We start from the raw sequence: 18,989 nt of genomic DNA on the forward strand, positions 1-18,989 counted from the left end.
GCGTCTTGTTTCTGGCGTGTTCAGTGTAAATAACAAGTTAAAAACTGAAAAACTTAAAATCGAAATCGAAACAAACTCGAAATCCGGAAAATTTTATTTTTGCAGAACTTTTCACTTAACGCGAAATTTTTAGCTAAACGGACAACCGTGTTCAGTATATGAATCAAACAAGGGTGGGTGGGTTTAATGGGACTTAAAATGACTAATTCTACTATGAAAAACAATGCTAAAATGCAACTTAAAATGACTAATTCTACTATGAAAATTTGATAAAAGTAAAATGAATTAGTCTTACCTACGAAATAAAGCGATGAACTCTAAACGCAAGTAAAACTAAACTTGAACTTTTGGGTCTATATTTATCAAAGTTTCTACTCTCAAATCTATCGAAATAGCGTGGAGTAACAAGTTCGTTCCACTCCTAGTGCTCTAACATGGAATTGTTTTCTAATCTAATTAGTTGGTCTTAAGTCTATGAGAGTTTTACGAGGGGGAATTATACTACGATGCAATATGAAATTGATTATTTTAATTTAAACTACGAATGCTATGGAAATATGATTGTTTTTGAATCTAGATAAAGGATTAGAGGGGAATTGAATCCACCTCGAATCCAACTTAATAACCTAGCATAGATTGTTGTATCTCGATTCTTACGTTCTTACGACAAGAATTTCGAGTTCTAATCCCTAGTGTTCGTGGCATTTCTACCAAATACTAACTAGCATGTGAGGTCGTCCACCCATTCTCATGGCGAAACACGACCTTCTAGAGTGGAATAGAATCTACAAACAATTCTACACTAACAACTAAGTTTTCATCAAGGCTTCATCAACCCCTCTAATGGAGGTTTTGGTCTTGATTCATCAAACTAACATTTCCCATTGAATCTAAACTAAACATAATGTAAAGAATTGAAATTTACTTAATCAAACAATAATGACATATAATTTAATGACTAAAATGAAATAAGAACAAGAATTGAAATTAGATCTAGAAATGGAAATGACAAAAAATCGAAATTGATAAAAATACTACTTTATTGATCTAATCAAATGAAGAACAAGATTCAAAGGTTTAATCTAATATAATGAATTGAAACTAATTAAACTAAGTTCTAAAACTAATTAATGGAGGCTAACTAATCTAGGTCTAACTATCTACCATTAACAAAGAGTGAAGCTTTGGTTTTTATACTCTCAGATTCAAAAATCGTGCATGGGCTTGGAGCCATGTTTTGGGCCAGAGAATCAGGCCCAAAACCCAATTCTTTCAGTCCAAAAAGGCCTCTTCAGCTGCAGTTCACTTCAACAGACTTTTCGTCCACTTCTGCTCCTCTGATTGGGTCAATGCTTGGACCATTGGAAAGCTCTTTCCGAGCCGGTCAATTTAACATAAGGTAGGCCCAATTCCGAGGTCTGAGTCCAAAGATATGGTCTTCGGAAGTTCTGTTGACTTTGTCCACTATTTCTGCCTGCGTGGACTTTGACTTTTCAGCTTTGACCGGGCTTTAGAAAGGCTTTGTCTTCTTGAATCTTGGCCTTTAATCACGGAACTCCTTAGTAACCGACCTTTGCTCCTTTATCTCGCTAAAGTGGCACATTTCTGCACATAATGGACTTTGAAGCCTGAAATGCATAAAAACACGTAATCAGTGTTAACTCTTAATTATTACTCACATAATTGGTCTAAAAGTATGACTGTTACAGGGTTAAAACTACAGTTTTGGGCTCTTATCATGCACTCACCAATATATGGAAATGAAAGGAAATGCACCAAACACAAAAGTTGAGTCATTTATAGTCAGATACTCGAGACTTTATCTAAACATATGTATGAACATGCAGTTTATCATATATCAACAACCGAAATAGTTGTGGATCATTCCATAAATAAATATCACAGAAAACATATCCAAACACAATCAAGCACCAAGATTTCCTATGACGTAAACTAGTGAAATGAAAGCGAAGTCGGATAATCCTATTACGTAACCTAGCATGCACCTTCTTTTTCATTTTTGAACGAGAGGGTGTTCTAGTAAATAAGTGTGGGAAGGTGAATGGTTGTGGAGAATATGGTGGATATGGATAAGTTGTAGAAGGAAAGCATGGAAAAAATGAGGATGTGGGTTTAGCACAAAACTCATTCATAGTGTAGGTAGGACTGTCTCAAGTCGAAATGAAGGTGTCAAATGGTTTGTCTTTCTGAAGTATTTGTTTACTAGGTGGATTTAAAAAATTATGAAGCACAGAAGAAACAAAAGGATCGAGTGCAAACTCGAGATTCCTTTGAAAGGGTGGAAGGAGGGGAGTCGAGGTGGATGTTGTGCAAAGTAGTTCTTGATAGGGTGAATCATCACCTCCTCTAAGAAACTCATCGAATTCCTCATCTAGATTGGTCATATCCATGTTACTATGATAGTCCTCTACATTTTTGAGAAAGTCATCTATCTCATCTTCATCCGTAATATGTGTATCGACTACTGTAGGGATGAAAATGTTGGAGTCTGAACTTCCAAAGGAAAGAAATTTGGGCATATGATTATCGGGGAGCGTGTTGTTGAAATAATCTCGAGCAAAGCTCTCGATCATGCTAACCTCTCAATCCATAGCGAATCGGGTAACCGTGTCTTTGTTTTAAAATATTGACTTCAACAACAAGATGGCCAAAAGAAATGGACATTGAACCATCGCGGCAATTAATGAGCGCATTGGCGGTTGCCGGAAAGGGCGCCCTAAAAAATGATGGGGACAGTGGTTAACGACTTTCAGATCGAGGATGACAAAATCAGCGGATTGTAGAAATCCTGAATTTTACCGAGAATATTTTCGACCACACCCTTAGGATACTTAATAGACCGATCGACTAATTGCAATGTCATTTTAGTGGGTTGCATTTCGCCTAGGCCTATTTGTCTATACAAATAAAATGGGAGTAAGTTAACACTAGCCCCGTGTCTAATAACGATTCGTCGTCGATAAGAATCTCCTAAGGTGCATTTATGCGATAGGGCGACCGGGTCCTTGTACTTAACAATTCCATTATGTTCAGATAGAGTTGGGAATTGTTCGTTAAAAAAGCGTCTTTTGGTATATTTGTCTTACGCCTAGTAGTACACAACTCCTTAAGAAACTTAGCATGGTGTGGTAGCTTTTAATAGCTTTGAGGAAGGGAAGGTTTATAGTTAGATTCTTGAAAACTTCCCCTAATCTCCTCATAATTAGTATCCCTAGTTAACACGGCTAATTTTTGTGGAAACGGTGGTTTTACGTCTATATTTAGCAATGGTATCACTGGATGTTTAACCGTGGCTTTCTGTTTCTTAGGTTGTGTTTATGGCGGGTACCTCTACAATGGTAGGCTCTTCAGTTTCTTTTTCGGTATCTAGTAAAATAGCAGGTGTAGGGACTACTGGTGGGGTAACTATAGGCATAGTTACTTTGTTATCAACCACTCTGCCAGAATGGAGAGTGGTGATTGCCTTTAGCTCACTTACATTTTCATATTCATTACTAGTATTATTGGTTACCTCAAAGGCTGTGTTTGTTGTTTTAGGATTAGGTATTTCGTGACCTCCCAACACACCTTTGGGTTGGGATTTATCTTGGGCCAACTGTTGGCTTAAATTATTAACGGATTGCAGAAGCTGTTGGTTAGATTGAGCCATGGTTTGGAAAAGTTGTTGGCTCACTTGTATGAAGGTGTCAAGACGATCCGGTTGTGTGGGTGTAGTAGTCACGGGTGGTGTGACTGGAACTATTTCGCGTGAATTATTTATGGGTGGATTTTGATGATTATTATTTACCGAAATGATACCTCTATTAGCATTATAATTATTATAACTACCTTGACCTTGTGCTTGACCTTGTCGAGGTTGCACTTGGTTGTTATAATTATTAAAATTTCCCTGACGCTGTCCTTGTCGTGGTAGAGCTTGGTTAAAACTGTGCGTTGGCCTAACATATTGATTATTGTACCCTGGAGGTGTGACGTGTTGGTTATTTCTCCAACCGAAGTTGGGATTTTGTCTCCAAGGGGCGTTAGGTTCACTATTAATGGAACAAGCCTGTTCATAGGCTATAGGACAGTGGAAGTCGGGATGCTCAGGGCTCCAACAGAAACTACATGGATTTGAATTTACATTCATGACGGGGATAGGCTTTTGTTGAACAGAAATGGCCTCTACCTTTTTAGTGAGTGATTCGATTAGAGTTTTAAGCTCGGGATCGTGTTTAATTTCAAACATCCCGGCGGCCTTAACTGTATTTGATGAACTAGCGGAGCGGTGGATATCATCACTACCCCCTAGTTGTTATTTCGCTTAGTTTGATCCTCTAAAAATTTATAAGCCTCCGAGGCTCCTTTTCTTAAGAAACTACCCCCATTCATTATGTCTAGGACTTCTTTATGGTGGTGTAGAAGTCCTTTGAAAAAGGCACGAACTAACGTGTCTTTCGCTAAGTTATGATGTGGACACTCTATAAGGAGATCGGTGAAACGATTCCAAGCCTCTGAAAATGATTCATGAGGATTTTGTCGAAAGAAATGAATCTTGGAAAGCATCTCATCCGTCTTTAGGGGTGGGTAAAAATGTTCCATAAGCAGCTGAACAAGTTTAGCCCACGAGTCCACAGAATTAGGTGCTTGGGCAGTTAACCAAGACACCGCCTTATCGGCTAAGGTGAAAGGGAATACCCTTAGTTTAATTTGTTTCGCACCAACCGTAGGATGGTGGAATGTTGTTAGGACTTGTTCAATCCTATGCATGTGCTGATAAGGTTTTTCATGGTCTAATCCATGAAAAACGGGTAACAAATTAAAAATATTTGGGGGGATTCGGAAATCCCCCACTAGGTCTGCTAGAACGATGCAAGACTTGGGGCTATCGCTCAAGGCTTTATAAAAGTCCGAGAGAGGAGTCTCTCCTTCGTCGGGCATTATGTCAGGTGGTGTGTGTGAAATAGTAGCTAGAGGTGTAGTGGGTGGTATACTAGATAGACTTGTTTGTTGACGTTGTTGTGTAATTACGTTCGGTGTTTTTGTTCGGCCAGACCTTAATCTCATACAAGGCTAAGACCAATTTTAGCTAAACATATCAACATTCCAAACTATTCTGATATACTAGTATAAACCTCTAACAGGAGAAGCGAGGTGTGGAAGAAAGGAATACTTGATTGCGTCCTTGCTTCGCTTATGAATAGCGTCTTGTTTCTGGCGTGTTGGTGTGTATATAACAAGTTAGAACACGAAAAACTTGAAAAATCAAAATTGAATCAAAACCGTAGAAACTGAAAACTCTAGCTTAGGGCATGGGTGCGCTCACATAGGCGCTGATTCCGCTCCGTGTACTTTGAAGTTACGGTGTTTGTTTATGGTCGCTTCGTTGTTCTGATCTTTTTGGGCAGTGCTTTCGGTTAGAAGCGCGGTGGTCGCTCCGTGTATTTTGCGGAACTTTCCAATGATTTCGAAAAACCACGGTATGAATCAAACAAGGGTGGGTGGGTTTAATGGGACTTTAAGAAAAGTACTTGTACTACAAAAACAATGCGAAAGTGAAACTAAGATGGCAGCGGCGCCATTTGATAAACATAAAAATTTTGAATAGTTTACCTACGAAATGAACGATAAAACTCAAAACGTAAGTAAACTAAAACTATTTTACGTGTCTATATTTATCAAAGATTCTACTCTCAATCCTATGATATATAGTGGAGTAAAATGATTCGTTCCACTCCTAGTCCTTCCGCATGCTGTGTTCTCTACGTATAAGTGCGCTTAACTCTAAAGTCTAATGAGAGATTTACAAAGTGGAAACTTGACTATGATGCAACTACCCACAAGATGCAACTAGTCGACTATCAGAACAACTATGGGAATGGTACGTTGATTCTATGATAAGGAGTTAGAGGGGGATTGATTCCACCTTAACTCGACTTAATCCTACTAACGACGAATCGTCGTAATCCAAATTGAACTGCTTCGCAGAACAATATGGTTACTCCTAATCCCTAATTACACATGACATTTCTACCAATTTATAACTAGTATGTGAACGATTAAACCCATTCTCATGGTGAACTAATCGTTTCTAGAGTGGAAAGGAATTTACGCCGACTCTACGATAATCGGAATCAAGCTTTCATCAAGGCTTCTCAACCCCCTCAATGGAGGTTTAGCCGAGAATCATCACGCTATCATTCCCAATGGAATTCAAACAAGACATGATATAAAGATTGAAACTTTGCTTGTTTAAACCCAATTCAAAACTACTAATGCAATAATTGAATTAATCTAATAATGGCAATTACTTGAATCTATGAATTGAAACTAAACAATTAATGGAAATGAAACTAACTTATGGAGAACACTATTTTATTAATCTAATGAATAATAAAACAATGATTCAAATACTAAATTAATAATCTAACTAATCTAAGTCTAGCTATCTACGTAATAAGGGAAATTAGATCTAAACAATTATAAATGACAAGAATCGAAATTGACAAATAGCTATTTTATTTATCAAACTAATTAAGAATAATGATTCTAAGAGTTTAATCTAAAACAAGAATTGAATATAAACTAAACTTAATTTAATTAAATAAAAACTAGATCTATAATTATCTATTGTTTTAGGTCTAACTAGCTACCATTAACTATCTACCATTAACAAAGAGCTAAGCTTTGGTTTTTATATGTTCAGATCCAAAAATCGTGCATGGGCTTGGAGCCATGTTTTGGGCCAGAGAATCAGGCCCAAAACCCAATTCTTTCAGTCCAAAAAGGCCTCTTCAGCTGCAGTTGGCTTCAATAGACTTTTTGTCCAATTCTGCTCCTCTTATTGGATCAAGGCTTATACCATTGGACAACTCTTTCCGAGCCGGTCGTTTTGACATAAGGTAGGCCCCATCTGGGGTCTGAGTCCAAAGATACGGCCTTTGGAAGTTCTCAATGACTTGTGTCTTTGTTTTACGCCCGGCGTCGACTTTTCAGCTTTTGACCGGGCTTTCGAAAGGCTTTATCTTCTTGAATCTTGGCCTTTAATCACGGAACTCCTTAGTAACCGACCTTTGCTCCTTTATCTCGCTAAAGTGGCACATTTCTGCACATAATGGACTTTGAAGCCTGAAATGCATAAAAATACGTAATCAGTGTTAACTTTTAATTATTACTCACATAATTGGTCTAATAGTATGACTGTTACAGGGTTAAAACTACAGTTTTGGGCTCTTATCACCTAGCATAGACTGTTGTAATCCAATTCTTACGTTCTTACGGTAAGAATTGCTCGTTTTAATCCCTAATTAGCATGGCATTTCTGCCAATTATAACTAGCATGTGAGGTCGTCCACCCATTCTAATGGCGAAACACAACCTTCTAGAATGGAATAGACTCTACAACGACTCTACACTATACAACTAAGTTTTCATTAAGGCTTCATCAACCCCTCTAATGGAGGTTTTAGCCTTGATTCATCAAACCATTATTTCTCATTGAATTATAACTAAACATCATACCAAAATTATAACTTGGCTAATTTAACTAACAATACTTCAATCTAATATAACCACTCAGAAATGATACTCAACAAGAATTAAAATTAGATCTATAAATTGAAACGACAAAATCGAAATTGACAAACTAGCTATTTTATTTATCAAACTAATGAAGAACAATGATTCTAAAGATTAATCTAAAACAAGAATTGAAATGAACTAAACTTAATTTATTTAATGAAAACTAGATCTAGAATTATCTATAGTTTTAGGTCTAACTAGCTACCATTAACAAAGAGTCAAGCTTTTGTTTTTATAATTTCAGATCCAAAAATTGTGCATGGGCTTGGAGCCATGTTTTGGGCCGGAAAATCGGGCCCAAAACCCAATTTCTTTAGTCCAAAATGTGCTCTTCAGCTGTAATTGGCTTCGACAAACGTTTTGTCCACTTCTGCTCCTCTGATTGGATCAAGGCTTGGACCATTGAAAAGCTCTTTCCGTGCCGGTCGTTTTGACGTAAGGTAGGCCCAATTCCAAGGTCTGAGTCCAAAGATATGGTCTTCGGAAGTTCTGCTGACTTTGTGCCTTTGTTTACGCCGCGTGGACTTTGACTTTTCATCTTTTGACCGGGCTTTACAGAGGCTTTGTCTTCTTGAAAATTAGCCTTTAATCACAGAACTCCTTAGCAACCGACCTTTGCTCCTTTATCTCGCTAAAGTGGCACATTTCTGCACATAATGGACTTTGAAGCCTAGAATGCACAAAAACACATAATCAGTATTAACTCTTACTTATTATTCACATAATTGGTCTAAAAATACGATTGTTAATGGGTTAAAACTATAGTTTTGGGCTGGTATCAAACCACCCCCAAACAGCATTTTGCTTGTCCTCAAGCAAATATGAGAAATTAGAAGAAGTGACCAAAAATGGAGTTTTAACTACTCTCGTTTCGCTGAGTGCGATTGCATTTACCATATGCAATAAGGCCTTAAACCACTAGGAATTCCCTAGTGGACGAGTATAGCCTCGTGAGAGTTTTCCAGTGAAGGTACTCACAAACTTCATCTATACTACAACGACTAAGAAATAAAACTAATTTTTTCTCATTCATGTCTCAACTATCTATACATCTTACTAGCAAATGAATAAGAATAACTAAGTCAAAAACCTAAGCTAATATATGCATAATAATCAATCGTCTATGATACAAATATATATACTATGAGTAATACTATGAAATGCCTAGCAGGTTCATTTATGAAAACTCGGAATAGCGTTCTTAAGTAGGTCCTCACATAAATGTCAAGACAAAAACCACTCTAATTTTTCCGCTCAAGTTTCGCTACTCCAGTGTGCAGTGGGCACACTTTACCTTACAATCTCAATGACAAACAAGGAAGCCGGAGTCGATCAAACACATCTGCCACTTACTATCACACTAACCTATTCCTAATTGAGTTTGAGGTCTTTATTAGGTGTTGCGGGGATTAGGAGATGGTTTAAGAAGGAAGGAAATGGATATTCAAAAGGACAAGTCTGAGATAATAGAGTCTTCATATTATGTAACTTAAAGAAAACCTTGTTATTTTCTTTTGCTTCTATACTTTGTTTCCATCCTTAGCAATATTTTTCTTTTTCTTTTCTTTGGCTTTTGACTCCCTTTTATTCTATTTTTGGAGTTTTTATTTATTTTTATTTTTTTTTTCTTTTCCTTGGATGGAAACTTCTTTTCTTTTTCCTCAAGCAACTAACTAATTTTTGTTTACACGGGTTTTCTCTTCTTCTTTCTTCACTCATTCTATTCTCGGACTTATTCTAGATTGGGTAAGTTGAATTTTTTATTTTGTTTTGTTTTTGTAACAGGGTAAAGGAATTGTGGTTTATGGAAGGCTAAAGAAAGGCTCGAGGGGCTTAATTAGCGGAAAATAATTCATAGGTTTGAATTTCTGGCTATATCGATCGAAGAGGGCCTAAATTCTCTTAGGATATGGCATAGTGATCAAGAAAGTGGGGTGTGATTTCTCTATCCGGATTTTACTTCTCCCCTTGTGTCATTTCTCAAATGTTTATTTCATATAAGGCTTTAGGCTATATTCGGACAGGATTTGTAGAATAAGTACTCTAGCCTAGATTTCAGAAACTTACTGCTAACAATCATAGATACTCATGTAATATATTTATAGATAGATGCAAAGATTATGACCCACATATTAACCTAAGTTTCTAACAATTATTCTGATGCAAAAGCTACGTGAGACTTCTAGATTGTTAAGAGCATAGAGAAAGAAAACAATACCCATATTCCTAAGTGTATAGCATAACTTATTTATTTATATTTTTGAATTTTTGAAATATTAACTAGAAAACAAATGTATATTATACATATTTATATCCTAACAGATGCCTTAATTACACGTGTTTCTATGCCTAAAAACAAGAAGCATGCTTTGTCCTCAAAGCATTTAAATAAAGAGGGTAGAAAAATACCATGGAAACGCGTGAAATTCTGGAACATCTGCAAAACAAGGTTAAAACATACTAATATAAAAACTGATGCAACTCTATAAGAGTTCCTCACATTATGGGGTTAACAAGAATCAAATTGCTTGGGACATAAGCAGACACTAACTAGAATGAAAACTTACCTTATCTCCCGCTTAAGTATCCTCCTCCTCATCAAAGAGAAGAGGTTCCTTCAAGATCCCCGCCAGCCATTATAACTTGCCAAGCTTGCCGCCATTTATCATCTACTAATGCTAACCTGTTAAGTTGTTATTGTAATGCGATGGGATGTGCATGGCGACCAAATGAGGTCAGACCGCCATCCCGCCAAGTCATAATTCGCGAATGAGCTTAACCACCCAATTGGTGGGTCTCATGACTTCAACCCTTTTCCAATCTGTGAATTGGGCATAGAATATAGGTAAACAACTACGCATGATGCGGCTTACCAAAATAGGCATAAGAAGATACTTACGCCTCATGCTTTGGGCTCTCTTAAGACTAGTGACTAAAACTCGGGGAATGTCATATCGGCGACGTCCCTCAGCTAAAGCGAGGAAAATGTCACCAGCAGTACTATTTGCAGAAGTGAACTTCCATTCCCCCAAAATATTCATCAGGATGAATAACATGGTGGTGACCTACGTTTAGGGACAGGCTACCAAGGGCAATGCTATATCGCCCCTGGTTCATTACTCGTAATACCCCTCCCCCATAATACTCATGGAAATATGTATAATCATAAAGGTATGCATTATCGGTCATATATCCCCATGTGTGAATAGGATCAGGTATTGGTAATCCCGAAACTAAAGCTACCACATATTTATTGAATTCTAGTGTCGTGTCATTGACTACGACGGAGAATTCTTGTTCTCCATCCTGATTACAATAGAATCTAACGTGGTCGTAGAAATAAGCAGTAAGTTGTGCTGAATATGAATCGTCATCACTTACCAGTAGATGGCGCCATCCTAACTGCAGGATCCTATTTCGGAACCGATGTCCATAAGTCTCGGTTCCCAACACGTCTTCGAAAGACTGTTCAGGTATGACTATAGGATATGTCATCTCAACTACTCTTTTGAATAGCTCCAAAAATCCTGGAACAACCCTCAGAAAATTGGAAATTTTTGTGTTTTACGGAGGGCGGTGGCGCAGTGCTTCCACTTGAACTGGTGCGCCGAAAGTGTTTTTGGATTTACAGTGTTTGGGCGCGAGTCACACTCAACTTGGGCGCAGGTGCGCTCTGAGTAAAATTTCTGACAGTGTCTAGGCCGCAGGTGCGCTCTACTGAGGTGCAGGTGCGCTCATAAGTGCTAAAACATAAATTTACAAGGAAAAAGAAGGAAAAGCTTGGAGTGAAAGGTGAGAGATGATGGTGGGGTGTAGTGTGGGTTGTGAGTGTAGAATGAAGGAAGTTTAAATAGGTTATGAGCTTCCAAAACGAATCGGCAAGTTGCCAAATTGTTTATGGCAATTTCCGGAAATAGAAAATTTCCAAACCCGAAAACGGAAACAAACCATATTTTTGATTTTATAACAACCCCGTATCTTTTATCTTTGGATTTAGAATAGTAACTTCTAAACTCTCCTAGATTTCATGCTACCACCACACATAATCATAGATATGCCGATATCGGCCAAATTCTCAACCTTTACTCCAAGACAACTTTACAGAAGATGATCATATAACGAATTATGCTCGGTATAAATATTACCACCCCCAAACAATTCGGGAAGGTGGAATTAATGATAAAGACACGCACAATTCGAAAATAACCAATTATATTAAAAAAAATTTAAATCCAAATAACATAAAACAAACACATTAATATTTAAATTTAACAACTGAATTAAAATCCAACTAATAAAACAATAAAAACAATGAAATAACAGCGAACACAAACTGATGGTGAACACCTAGCCATGTGATGAAGATGGACCCTGAGATGGAGATTGGTCCTGGGATGAAGAATGGCTTGAGCCATCTGTCGTTCGGCGACGACGCTCATGCCTCTCAGACTCGGCTGAAACAGAATCCTCCACGGGTGGCATGCGTCATAGCATCTCTATTCGAACAAACTGCGTGCTTCCATCTCAATCCCGAAAGTAATCGCATACTGGGCTTGGTGATGCTGGTGGATAGTCTCCATGTTAGACAAGATATCTTCCTGACCCCTTTCGAGCATTTCAACTCTCGTCTGAAGGTTGGTTTGTTTATTTCGAAGTACAATCTGTCTATCTCGGATATCTTCACAAATACCATAAACGCAATGCAAGCTAGTTTGTAAAAGACTTGCATCGTTTCTAAATTAGAACTACAACTATCTAATGCATCGTCATCCAGACATGTCATATCCTCCCTTTCATCCTCCGACTCAACCATATCATCTTCCGACAACTGACAAGTCTTTTGGATGAACTCAGCATAAATAGTTGCATTTGAATGCAACTTGATCATAATAGGGGCAGATTTTGTGACAACTCTAAATGAAAGCATGATCTTAGTGATCAATACGGGAAGAGGCGCAATGTTCTTTCTCACTCCTCTAATCACCTTAAAAATTAAATCGAGGATGCAGAAATTATACTTATTCGTTTGCAAAATCCAGAGAATGTGCAGACATTGCAGACCAATGTCGCTGACTTTTTCTTTCCCAAGGACATTCCTACCAATCCACTGAGCTACAGCCAGTTGATTGGTTCTCAAGGTTGCCTGGCGGACGCAATGAGAACTCGTATTGTATTCACCCTCCACGACAGTATCTTTCATCAAAGCAGGAACTCCAGTATATTGGGATTCCTGAATGGTCGTTTCTAGGTTGCTTTCAGGCATAACGCCTAACAGCTTAGCCAGTAACTGTCGCGTTACTTCCTTTCTCGTTCCTGCTACCTTAATGAAAATTCTATCCCCCTCCAATTCTTGCTTCTTATAAAACTGTTCTACCAAATCAAAGTGGTAGAACTCCTCAGTCGAGTACCAGAGTCCATTCCAATCCCTTATAATCATCTCCGCCGCGTAGAATGGCGCGAAATGGTCGGGCCTAAATGCTTGTTCGAAAAATTCTTCGCCAGAAAGCCATTGAAGTTTTGAAACAACCAATGGTTTTGTAGGACGGTGGAGGAGGCGAAGTTTGAGGTAAAACAACCTAAAACGATGGTGGTGGTGATGGATGGGTGGGTGCGGTGGCAGGTTGGAAGCTTGAATTGGTGGCTGTTTTCGGTGGTGTGGAAATTTTGTTTGAGAGGACTTCGGGCTGTTGGTTTACATGGGTGTGTGTAGATAGGTGGTGTTTTTGTTTTTTTTTTTTTTTTTTTTATTTTTTTTTTTTTTTTTTAGGTGTTTAAGTTTTGTTTTAACTTTTGGTAACCGGCGGGATTGGAGAAGGAAACAAACTGTGCGTTTTTGGGAAGGAAGGAGATGCACAGACATGCGTGCGGTTTGGGCCCAAGCCCAATTCGAATTCCGAACTTTTTCGATATTTCGCGCAATTTCAAATTCAATTTGCCGCTTTGTTACTGGTCCAATTTTGGCCAATGAGTTATGGAAATTATCAGTAGAGAATTTCCAATCCAATGATCTATAAAAACACTCAATTCCAACCATGGGTGACGTATAAGAAGGTAGAAAATACCTCAAAGTGCGTGAGTGACGTAAGTTAGGCGAACGAAGGGAATCTATGTTATAGATAATGTCAACCCGAATGATTTGCGACTAACGGGCCTAAGCAACACAATGGAAAGTTCGAGCAATCCGGATGGAAAGATCGACTGCCCACCCCCAAACAAATTTTTAAACACAAAATTTGTTTTAACCGTGGGTCGTTTAAAGTCAGATTCCCAAGACTTGTTGGATTGCTATTTCTATGATTTTAATATTTTTATTTTTATTATTATTTTTTTTATTTTATTTTTATTAGTTTATTATAAGAAAAATGAAAAACAATAAATACATAATTCACCCCATAGAGGAACATGACTCAAAAACCGAGAACACATGCAAAAGTTGGAGACGTGAATTATGTGAAACGTGGACTTAGGATCCGATACTTACAGCCACACACTCCATAGGGAGGGCCCGGTTACCTGAATGGTGCACTTACCACTATATGGAAGTGAAAGAAAGTACACCAAAAGACAAATGTCAGTCCTCATTTATAGGGTCCTGTAAAAGGACTTCCTCTACATTAGGGGACAGAAGCTCGTGAAAATGTTTTAACCGTTGGCCATTGACTTGAAAGGTACTATTATCCTTGGGATTTACCAAGGTGATTGCCCCGTAAGGGGTGACTTCAGTAACCAGAAAAGGACCAGACCAACGGGTTTTTAGTTTCCCTGGGAAAATATGTAGACGGGAGTTATAAAGCAAAACCTTTTGACCAACCACAAACTCTTTGCGCAAGATTTGCTTATCATGAACACGTTTCATGTTAGCTTTATAATCCTTTGCGAGATCGTAAGAATCGCTATGGATTTCTTCAATCTCATTCAATTACAATTTGGGTTTTACACCCGCCTTACCAATATTGAAGTTAAGACTTTTTATAGCCCACAGAGCACGGTGCTCTATTTCAACGGGCAAATGACAAAGTTTCCCAAATACAAGTCTAAAGGAAGACATACCTATAGGAGTTTTGAAAGTAGTTCTATACACCCATAAGGCATCCGATAGACGCTTCGACCAGTCTTTCCTATCAGGATTTACAGTTGTTTCTAAAATCTTTTTGATTTCCCTATTAGAAACTTCTACTTGTTCGCTAGTTTGTGGATGATAAGGAGTTGTTACTTTGTGTTTAACTCCATACTTTTTCACTAGGGATGCAACAACTCTGTTGCAAAAATGTGTTCCACCATCACTAATGATGGCTTTAGGAATGCCAAAACGACAGAAAATATACTCCTTAATAAAAAATACCACTGTTTTATGGTCATTGCTACGGCAAGCCATGGCCTCTATCCATTTAGACACGTAGTCCACGACAACTAGAATATAAATGAAACCATGGGAAACAGGGAAGGGACCCATGAAATCAATGCCCCAAACGTTAAAAATTTCTACTATCAAGATTGGATTTAATGGCATCATATTATGCTTCGTGATTCGCCCAAGTTGTTGGTAACGAATACACGTCTTGCAATGCACTTGGGAATCCTTAAAAAGGGTAGGCAAATAAAATCCATATTGAAGAACTTTAGCGGCTGTTTTCATTCCACTAAAATGGCCACCACACTCTTTGTCATGGCAGAACAATAGAACTTCATTATATTCCCACTGGGGAATGCAACGACGAATAATCTGATCCGCACAATACTTAAAAGGTAGGGCTCATCCCAGTGAGTATAACTTAACTCGGCCAAGAACTTCTTTACGTTCATTTCTTGACCAATTATAAGGCATAACATCAGCCGCTAAATAATTTACAATGTCAAAGATACCATGGTGCTGAAAAATAGCATCATACGATGCTCATCGGGAAAAGAGTCCCGGTATGGACTCATAATCACTATTATTGTCATTTGTAAGTCTAGATAAGTGGTCGGCAACTACGTTTTCGACCCCTCTTTTGTCCTTTATTTCTAATGTAAACTTTTACGGGGGAGAAGAATCCATCGGATTAATCTCTCGCTTTGCATCCTTCTTTGCAAGAGGGTACCTGGCGGTCGCATGGTCCGTGTAAACTAAAGTTTTAGAACCAACCAAATAAGGGCCTAAACTTATCTAAAGCATAAATGACAGCTAAGAATTCTTTTTCAGTAGTTGTATAATTCCGTTGAGCATCGTTTAAGGTTTTACTAGCATAATAAATAATAAAGTGGACTTATTATCTAGTTTCGTCCCAAGACGACACCAACCGCGATAATCACTAGCATCACACATGAGTTCGAAAGGTTTAGACCAATCGGGAGGTGTATAATTGGTGCAGAGGTTAGCATGCTTTTAAAGTTTCAAAAGCCTACTTACAGTTAAAATTAAAATCAAAGATTGCATCCTTCAAAAGCAGATTAGTTAAAGGCCTAGCTATTTTCGAGAAATCTTTAATAAAACGCTATAAAAAACCGCATGGCCTAGAAAGGCTCTAATATCACCGGACGGTCCGTGGTTTAGGTAGAGTAGCTATCTTATCTAGTTTGGCCTTATCTACTTCGATGCCATCACTAGATACAATGTGACCTAGTACTATGCCCTTTTTCACCATGAAATGACACTTTTCCCAGTTTAAAACGAGGCTCTTTTCTTCATACCGTGTCAAAACCTTAGACAGGTTAGACAAGCAGTCTGTGAAGGAGTCTCCATAGAAAGAAAAATCTTCCATGAAAACTTCCATAAGGCGCTCTACCATGTCACTAAATATATGAAGCATACACCGTTGGAAGGTACCAGGAGCATTACAAAGGCCAAAAGGCATTCGTTTATAGGCATACGTTCCAAAGGGACATGTGAAGGTAGTCTTTTCTTGGTCATCAATATCAATAATAATCTGAAAATAGCTTGAGTAGCCATCCAGAAAATAATAAAAAGCATGACCAGCTAGGCGTTCGAGCATATGATCTATAAAAGGTAAAGGAAAGTGATCCTTTCGTGTCATAGCATTTAAACATCTGTAATCAATACAGATTCTCCATTTCATAGGACCTTGTGTGACAACATAGTCACCCTTTTCATTACGTACCATGGTAACTCCCGATTTCTTAGAAACTACATGAATGGGGCTTACCCATTCGCTATCAAAGATTGGGTATATGATACCCGCATCGAGTAATCGTAAGACTTCTTCCCTATCCACCTCTTTCATGGTAGGGTTCAAACGACGCTGAGGTTAGCGAGAAGTCTTCGAGTTATCCTCCAAATGGATGCGATGAGTGCAAACATTAGGGTCAATTCCCTTAATGTAGGCTAGGGACCAACCAATCGCAGACCGATGTTCCCTAATCACCCTGATTAAATGTGTCTATTCATCCTTAGTTAACTGAGAAGATATAATTACCGGATGACTATCATCCGGATCAAGTTGAATATATTTTAACTCCGGGGGAAGAGGTTTAAGCACTGGGGTGGAAGGAATGTCAATAGATGTTTTATCAGGGTCCCCATTTTGCATAATGAATACTTGCTTAGGTAGCAAGTCTTCATACTCAGTATATGGAGCAACTGGCGGGTTTACAATTGGTGTGGACTCAAGGATGGTGTTGACTTCCTCTAAGTAGGAGTCATTTACAAAATCTGAAATTCCAAAAGAAAGGAATTTGTACATATTGTTTTCGGGAAAAATGTTGTTAAAATAATCTTGAGCTAAGCTCTCGATCATGTTAACCTCCCCATCTATAGACGATTCTGGTAACTGATTCATCATTTTAAAAACATTTACCTCAACAGAAAGATGGCCAAAAGATAAGGACATCTTACCATTGCGGCAATTTATAAGGGAGTTGGCAGTTGCCAAGAATAGATGCCCTAAGATGATCGGTACAGAGTCGTTAGCGACTTCTGTATCGAGGATAACAAAATCAGCAGGATAGTAGAAATCCTGAACCTTAACAAGCACCTTTTCCACTACACCCTTAGGATACTTAATTGACCTGTCCGCTAACTGCAACGTTATTTTTGTAGGTTGCATTTCCTGTAGACCTATTTGTTTATACAAATAATACGGGAGTAAGTTAACACTCACCCCCAGGTATAATAAAGCGGTCGTCGTGTGGGAATCTCCTAAGGTGCATTTTCTGATGGATCGACCGTGGTCCTTGTACTTAACAATTCCATTATTTTCGGATAAAGTTGGGAACTGTTCAGTTAGAAAGGCATCTTTAGGTATGTTGGTCTTACGCCTAGTAGTGCACAACTCCTTAAGAAACTTAGCGTGGTTAGGTAGCTTTTTAATAGCCTCGAGAAAAGGAAGGTTTATCGTTAGATTTTTGAAAACGTTCCTAATCTCCTCAAAGTTTGTATCCCTGGTTAGCATGGCTAATTTATGAGGGAACGGTGGTTTTGCTCTATATTTAGCGTATGGCTCGACTTGATGTGTAACCTTGGCTTTCTGTTTCTTAGGTTGTGGTTTAACTGGTACCTCTACAGTGGTATGCTCTTCAGTTTCTATTTCGGTATCTAGTTCGATATCCGTGTAGGAGTATCTTGATGGGGTAACTATAGGCATAGTTACTTTGTTATCAACCACTCTTCCGAACGGAGAGTGGTGATGGCATTTAGGTCACCTACGATTGTAGTTTTCGTACTAGTATTACCGTTTACCTCAAAGGCTGTGTTTGCTATTTTAGGGTTTGGTATCGCTTGTCCTGGAAACACGCCTTTTGGTTGGGCTTTCTCTTGGGCTAACTATTGTATTCCCTGATTTATGGATTGTAAGGTCTGTTGGTTTGATTGAGTCATTGTTTGGAAAAGTTGTTGGGTAACCTGTATAAAGGCGTCGATACGATCCGATTGTGTAGGTGTAGTAGTCACAGGTGGTGCGACTAGAACTATCTCACGTTGATTATTTATGGGTGGGTGATAGTTACTATTGTTAACCGGAACGATACCTCTATTGGTATTATAACTATTATAATTACCCTGACCTTGTCGTGGTTGCGCTTGGTTGTTATAATTATTATAATTCCCCTGACCTTGTCCTTGTCCTTGCCTAGGTGGAGCTTGGTTATAATTGTTTGCTTGCCTAACATTTTGGTTATTAAACCCTGGAGGTGTAACTTGTTGATTGTTTCGCCAATTGAAGTTGGGATTTTGTCTCCATGGGGCATTAGGAATATGATAGCTATTAATGGAGCAAGCATTATCTTGCTCTGATTGTTGTTGTTCATAGGCGAGAGGACAATAGGAGTCAGGGTGCTCAGGACTCAAATAGAAATTACATGGGTTGGAGTTTACATTCATGACGGGGATAGGCTTTTGTTGAATAGAAATAGCCTTAACCTTTTTAGTTAGAGATTCGATTAAATTTTTAAGTTCTGGATCGGGTTTCATCTCA

Source organism: Coptis chinensis, chromosome 5 (genome assembly GCF_015680905.1).
Source record: "Coptis chinensis isolate HL-2020 chromosome 5, ASM1568090v1, whole genome shotgun sequence".
In the NCBI taxonomy this organism is placed as follows: domain Eukaryota; kingdom Viridiplantae; phylum Streptophyta; class Magnoliopsida; order Ranunculales; family Ranunculaceae; genus Coptis; species Coptis chinensis.